This window comes from Pyxicephalus adspersus, chromosome 10 (assembly GCF_032062135.1).
Source record: "Pyxicephalus adspersus chromosome 10, UCB_Pads_2.0, whole genome shotgun sequence".
NCBI classification, from domain to species: domain Eukaryota; kingdom Metazoa; phylum Chordata; class Amphibia; order Anura; family Pyxicephalidae; genus Pyxicephalus; species Pyxicephalus adspersus.
This window is the reverse complement of record NC_092867.1, coordinates 21,373,944-21,381,541: the sequence shown is the minus strand read 5'-3', so window position 1 is coordinate 21,381,541 and position 7,598 is coordinate 21,373,944. Positions and strand designations below refer to the sequence as shown.

Genomic DNA, 7,598 nt, shown 5'->3' with positions numbered 1-7,598 from the left:
TGCTTAATTAACTGGAGGTTTTTAAAGTCTCCTATGTAAATATTAACCTATATTTCAAATCCTGTACAGAGGGACAGATTTATTTCTGCTAATTGTGCACCTGAAACCATGAGAAAAAAAAGAAAAAAGTGAAGCTCATTGGCCAAGCATTATGAAATGTCTGGAATACACAATGCAACAGATTTATTTACAGAAATATATTTTTTCAGCCAGACTGCTGCCAAAATCAACTGCTTAATGAATAGATAAGACGGCTTAAGCCGCATGTGGTGGAAGCAGACTGTCTGTGTTGCTTTTTGTATCTTAACTTTCAAAGGACAGGAAAGGGCACTTTATTCCTAATATGTTTGTAAGGAAACCTTGATCTTCCAATTGGGCTCAGGAAACAACAAAATGTTCATCAACCAGTTTTCTTAAAAGCAGAATATGGATGTGATATGATCATTACCCAAACTGGCCTATTTGACTGAAGAAGACAACAATGGTTTTGTCCCATACCCTCTTGAAAACTGTTCTTCCTTCTCCTCTGTGTAGATATATGTTCAGATGCCCTAAACATATTTGTTTATGTCATTGGGAACATGTATAGGTTTCATACCTGTTTACCCTTCCATAAAATGCAGACCTTCAATAATTTTACCTAAACTACTTTTCATGTCCTCCATTTTTTTTCTTTAACTGGGCACATTGTCCACATATGCCCCAAGAGATTATAATCTCTGCAATCCAACAATCCAATGCCATGGTCATGGAACACATTCTGCCACCAATCTGCTTTTGTTAACACTTTGTATTCACATATCAACCTAGTTTGTATAAGAATCTGACATTGGGATTGAACTCCAGTGACATTCTTGTAATTAAAAAAATTCAGAACACTAAGGAAAGGCTGTTTTTCCCAGGAATCCTTGAATTCTTCTCTTGCTCCCCTGCTCCCTCTCCCATCTCCTCTCTCTTTCCTATCCTTCTCTTTTTCTCTCTCTCTCTCTCTCTCTCTCTCTCTCTCCTATCTTCTCTCTCTCTTCTTGTTCCTCTCTCTCTCTATTTCCTCTCTCTTCATTCTCTCCTATCTTATCTTTCTTCTCATTTCTCTCTCCCTCCTGTCTCCTCTTTCTTCTGGCCTATCTTCTCTCTCTCTTACTTCTCCCTTTAAACGACCAGAAGACCCTATCTCTCCTTCCCATCCATGGTCAAACTCCCACCTGATTATATTGCCCACTTTACATATATTAATCCAGCTCCAGTAATACTTTTTAAGACTTTTAGGAAAAATAAAAAAATACATATAAATGTATTGGTGAAAATATATCAGTTTCCTGGCATTTAACTTTAAGAATGGCTTTACATTATTTTTAAGTAACAAAGCTCTAAAGAATATCCCATTGTAGCTGAATATATTTGCATTGTTGTCTGACACATTCTTTAAAAAATATATTAAGTATAATCATTTTACTTTACTCTCTAGGGAGAAAACCAACAGTTTTCTTGTTCCATTGCTGTCTCTGAAGTCTGGCAGAACTATAGAAGGAGGACCGTGGTGAAGCCCTTGGCTGGAGAAGAAAGACTTAACTGACATCGCTCAACCTGAAGAGCGGAATCTCTTCTGGGCTTTATTAAATGTTTTGTATTTTCTGCCAAAAGGAACAAGCATGGCGTGGATGGTGTCAAGGTCTTTACACCTAGAAGCCAACACAGGTATGTTTTTAGTGCATTTCGTTTTCTTTGTAAAGCAGAACCTTTCTAAACAAGTTCACTTTAAAGGGGATCACCATTTTTTTTTACTTAAAGTATAGAATCACAACTGGATAAGTTACATAGCTAATTATATCTATTTGCTTTATTTGGAGTATTTTCTTCTGCCACATGTCACATTTCCTTATATTATACCAGCTTGTTGCAAAGTCTGTCCTAAGAATAACAATCTAATACTAATACTTTTCTTTTCGAGACCTCAGTTTCTTTATTTGTGACTGGTGATCTTTCCAGAAACTAACCTTTAGATGGCTAAGGAAACAGATGACAAAGTCACCAGCACTCCGAAGTACAGCATTCTTGTTTTATTGTAAAAACTGTCACTACATGTTGAAAAGTCAACATATCGGGCACTCGGGGTCCTTTCCTCAGGGCAACACTCCACATCTGCATAACATAAGACTGAAAAGTTCTGTAGTTCACAGGGAGAACTGGAGTAGTGCAAACTGATAACAATACAGCACAGGCAAAGATCACAAAGCAATCAGAATATATCAGATATAACAAGATGCTTCCAATGGTAAATTTATCAGACCAACAGAAACCAAATAACAGATTTATAATTGTATATCTACCTGAAGCCACATCCTATGGTGGGGGTGGGGGGCACAGAAAATACTTTATCCTTTAATTCCTGCAGGGCTCGTAATTGTTGACCAGAAAGGCAAATACATATTTACATGTTGCATGTTAAAGAAAATTATAAATTATTTGTAGGAGTAGTTACAATAAAATATATGGCTCTATCAGCAATTTTACTTTGGATCAAATTGTTTTTTTAGCCTAATTGCCTGGATTTCAATAAAATTGCAGAACACCATCAGGTCAGGCACCAGACTTTAACTCACATTTATTGATAGCCAGCTCAAAAAAGCCAATGATTTGGGTAATCTGTCAATAGGAAATGTGAATGTTTGGGAACCGTTATTGGGAGCAGCGTTTGGAGCTTTCACTGAAATTACTCCCTGGAATAGAGAGGTGTAAACAACAATTCATATTGTGCCCAAATGAATCTAAATATTTTATATGAATACTACAACTAAAGATCTATTGCTTTCAGCCTCAGAATCAATATTTATGGTTCAGACTGTTATAGATAAAATTAAGCAAAATAATTTAAATACCAATTTCATGCCATCGTGACAACAAATAACGTAAAGTTTTCCTTACATCATGTATGAAATGCCGCCACAAGATTCATTGCCTGGTCATATGATTTCTGTCATACTTTTCCCGAGGTTTTTTTTTTCATTGCAGTACGTGCTATGGTTTCTCCCACCAACCTCCTACTACACTACTGTGTCTTTTATTGACATGGGGTTGGCAGGAAGAACTGTATCACACTATCCCACTCTCCCAGATGTATAAAACTAGAAGTGGTGCCTGGGTCTTCTAAAAGAATGAATGTATAAGGTTCTCCTCGATGCTAGGCAGGTAAGTAGTTAGCCAATTTTTTCGCTAGAGGACATGTAATAAGTTTTGTTAGGATAGCAAAAAGGTTATTTTAATGCAACCATTCGGAACCATAGTTCCATGGAACCCTAGGGTTCCTCCAGTGTTTTCTAGGGGTTCCTTGAACTTTTGGTGATTGGATGGTTCAAGGGACAGTACCATATACTAGAGCCACTTACCAACAACAATCTTTTTAGCTGCCTGTTAAGGTGGCATTCTAATCAGTACTGTATGGGGGTCATCCTTACCATTGGTCACCAAAAAAAGGGGCAATTTTACCAATGACTGCCAGTGAATTGGTTTCCCAAGAGATTCTCCAAGACCTAAAAAAATATATTATGAGTAAAAATGTTAAGAAAGGCTGTTTTAATGTCTGTCATAGACATCGGCTCTTCCAGCCTCCTTGTCCTTACAGTTGGTCTATGTTTTGGTGCCTTTTGCACATGGTGGTAGTTCTGTTGTGTTTGAACCCATTGAAGGATGTTTTAAGTTATACATACTGCTTAGAGCTCACCCAAGCCCAAATGTACAGCAAAGGTTTGCAGAGTATCAGTAGCACAATTTAAAGCAATAGTTCCCTTTTTGTCTCATTTGGCAGACTTCCTTCTTCTAGTTTTGACATCGATGGAGTTTCAGAAAACTCAAATGCAGATTCACTAACATACAGTATACTAGTTATGGGATTAATATATTTTAATTACTTTTTTTTTTTTAAACAAATGTTCTTACTCCAAGCTCAATAGATCAGGTTTCCTTTATGAGTCGGGCTTATACTTGAATCTAAACCTTGACAGATCACTTTGTTCACCTCCTCTTTGCTTGTGTCTAATGTGTTTATTTGTATTTCTCTTAACACAGTATAGATTTTTAACAAAGATTTCCTTTGTGGCAAACATGTATACTTTTTTATGTAGTTGAAAAGTTTTGCTGTGTGGGATATGTATGCTTTTTCCTGTTTGTGAAAGATTCATGAGTCTTCGTCTTTGTTCCAAAGAAAAATAGAATTCTTTCACTCTAAACTGCAGCCCTCTTGACAGCACATTTAATATTCTGTCTCTTTTTCTTTGTGTGAAATATGCATTGCAATATGTTGACTGAACAATTTACGCAATACATAGGGAGCACATCATAAGGAACCACAACTGCGAGCAGTAGGTGCTGATGAGGATTGTAGTGTCAAATTTTATATGCCAAGTGTGCTGTAAACAGATTCAGTACCTGGTGCTATTTTTACATTTCACTGCATGGTTTATTAGGCTGGGCCAGTCATGTGGGAAGTGGGTTTTGACTGCATGGCAAGTCATCCTAGAACTATGGTGGATATAATTTGTCTTAAGGATTAGAAAGGATCCCTGTTTTTTTATTATTACTACTATTATTAATATTATTAAAAATAATAAACAGGATTTAAATAGCGCCAACATTTTACGCAGTGCTATACATTTAAATAGGGGTTGCAAATGACAGACAGGTGCAGACAGTGACACAGGAGGAGGAGAGCACCCTGCTCCGAAGAGCTTACAATCTTCTGTGATTAGATGTTTTGATTTGAGATGAGAGGAGACTTATGGCACAGGGATTAGGCTCCATACAGTTCTATTGACCAGTGAGATGATATTATTGAAATGAGAGTTCCTAGACCAGTAATTCTTGGTGTAAGCAATGCAGAAAGGCAGCAAGTAAAACTTGTGTGGGCATCTGTGCAGGATGATCAGTGGCCACATAACTATAAATAATCGTTTTCCTGATGTTCAAATTCCCATCACTAGGACCCCCATCAGAATTTTCTGGGCCCATTTCTGGGCCCCTACCTAATGTCTGAAAGCATTGCAAAATGCCAAGCTCCTTTGATTTTTACCCGGTACAAAGTACTCTTTTACCCCCCTTCCAGATAGTGGCCCTGCTAATCACCTCTCTGAAAATGGGTGAGGCCAAACAAAAACTAAAAGAACAACCCAGAAAATTGCCAAAAGGCCTAATTAATGCAGCCAAAGGTTTGTGGGGTTTTCCCTGTTGCATGGACAGTTATACTTTCAGAAACAGCTGAAGAGTCTATGACTGGTTGGTATTTATTAGGACCACTTGTTTCAGTACAGCAGCTTTATCGCTCACCCTGGCCTACCTCTCATGTCTAAAGCCTTCTACAGATGGAAGATTTTATTTGTCTAAACAATGATTTTGTTCAAATAGCTTCAGTACTTCTGTTCTAAAATCTACTGTGCCCTCTCACACACAACCAAAAGCTAATAACCGCTATTGTTTTCTACTGCGCGGGACACAGCAGGGTGCATCCCCTCTTCACAGAATAGAACAACACTCTCTGTATAATGTTCATTTAGTCTATTGTCACCGAAAACAGCTAACAATTGTTTTCAACAACTTTTATTTAGCAATGTTTCGTAGGAATAAGAATAAATAACAAAATGAAGAAATTCGAGAACATTCTCTACAATTCTAGAATTTATTGGTACTAAAATAATAATAATAATAATAATATTAATAAACCATATTTATATAGCGGCATCATATTAAGCAGCTCTGTACAATAAAAAAGGGTTGCAAATGACCGATACAGACAATGACACAAGAGGAGAAGAATTTAGAGGAGGGGAAAGCTGCACACAATGGGCCTGATTTATTAAAGCTCTCCAAGGCTGGAGTGGATACACATTCATCAGTTAAGCTGGGTGATCCAGCAAACCTTGAATGGATTTCTTTATTGTCATTTGCTATTTGTTAGCAAATGTTTTCAATCCTGGACCAGACCCATTCCAGGTTTTCTGGATTGTCCAGCATCACTGATGAAAGTCTTTCCTCTCCAGCCTTGAAGAGCTTTAATAAATCAGGCCCAAAAGGAGGGATCAACTGTTAAAGAATCATGGAAAACAATATTAGAATCATGTTTTCTTTACTAGTTCATGTTTTTTATTGAGATTTTTAAATGTGCTAAGCAAACAGATACAGAACATATATGGGGAAACCCTTAAAAGCAGAACACCAAAAAACTAGATACTAGATTAAATTAAACTAATTATACCAGACTAGTAGAAGGTGAACTGGAAATGATTATCATCATTTTCAGTACCATCACAATTGTAAAAAATGGAGATTTTTCTAAAATGTTATATTTTGAGTATTTAAATATTTTTGAGTATTTAAATTATATGTAATGTTACAGAAGTGGAGCCTAGCACCTAAATGAAACAAATTTCTGCCAGGAAATCAAATATGAAGATAAGCAACAGAAATTTTAATTTATTTTTCTTCATAATGGTATATACAGAGAATATATGCACTTGGACAGGAACAGATCAGCCATCTTTACTAAATTTTTCAAATTAAATAATGGCACTGTAACGGCATTACATGCTTAGCTGTATGATATTTTAAACCCTGCCAAACTATGTTAGAAGGTAAAATACTTGTCATGACAATTGCATTTTGATGCAGCATTGATTCCAACTGATCATTGAAAACAGCTCGGTTCCCATGGCTCTAAGTACATTGATTTTGTTCTACATAAATTCATCAATTGCCTTTCTTCTTAGCTGGAAATATTTATGTTGGCAAACTGGCAAGGTTCTGTGTGGTTGGTAAATTTCTAATGAATAAAGCTCACACTGTGCAGTCCATGGATAAGTACATATATTGGGGCTCTGAAATACAGTTTACACAAGGTCTATTATAACAATGTGTCACCAACAAGTATATTGCAGGTGGTAATATAATAATTTGTACAGTACTACTGTAGCCACAAAATGACCACATTGATTATCATCTTCTGGATTATTTTGTTGTACCAAAAACAGTGCCCTGTACCAAAGAGAAGAGGGAGAGAAATGAGCACAGGGGTGACATGACAGGGATGACCAGGGAGGTAGGTGGTTAAGGAAAATGCCAAAAAAAAGGAGGAGAGTTGGGGTGTTGAGGGGATAGGGCGGAGTAGGTGGAGTTGATAAAGAAGGCAGAGGGAGGTCAAACCGGAGTTAGGACAGGCAGAAAGAAAAGTTGTACCACCAGCCAACCCGCCCTACCTATTTTGGATCCCGGTAGGGTTACCAGAGTTTGGTGGCTTGGTTTCCCGGAAGGCAGCAGTTCTTGGAGAGGGCCCATCGAAATTATGGTGTCCTCTATGTTGATACAAGGATTGGTGAAGGAGATCTGTGTGGTAGGTTTGGGAAGGGACTGCAGTTGGGTGATATCGGCACCTGAGCCATAGTGTGGCGGCTAGGGGCCAGAAATATCAACCATGGCAGACTCAGATGGACCAAGATTTTTGGTGTTTGGATGGCCTTCCAGAGAACTTCAGCCAGGAAGTCCTAATATTTTCCTGTTAATTGGCTATTTATGTTATGGGGAGTTAAGTTGTTGATGAAGATGTTATGTAAGCATAA

General features: G+C 37.4%; 1 protein-coding gene across 2 annotated transcripts in view; it reads left to right on the top strand.

Moving 5' to 3' along the window:
* The window catches only part of LOC140339493 (heparan sulfate glucosamine 3-O-sulfotransferase 1-like), a 95,212-nt gene that overhangs the window by 45,898 nt on the left and 41,716 nt on the right, over positions 1 to 7,598 (top strand). For both annotated transcript variants that reach the window (XM_072424224.1, XM_072424225.1), the window contains one exon: positions 1,466 to 1,695. The gene's annotated coding sequence lies outside the window, so the exon portion shown is untranslated. The remainder of the gene's footprint in view (positions 1 to 1,465; positions 1,696 to 7,598) is intronic.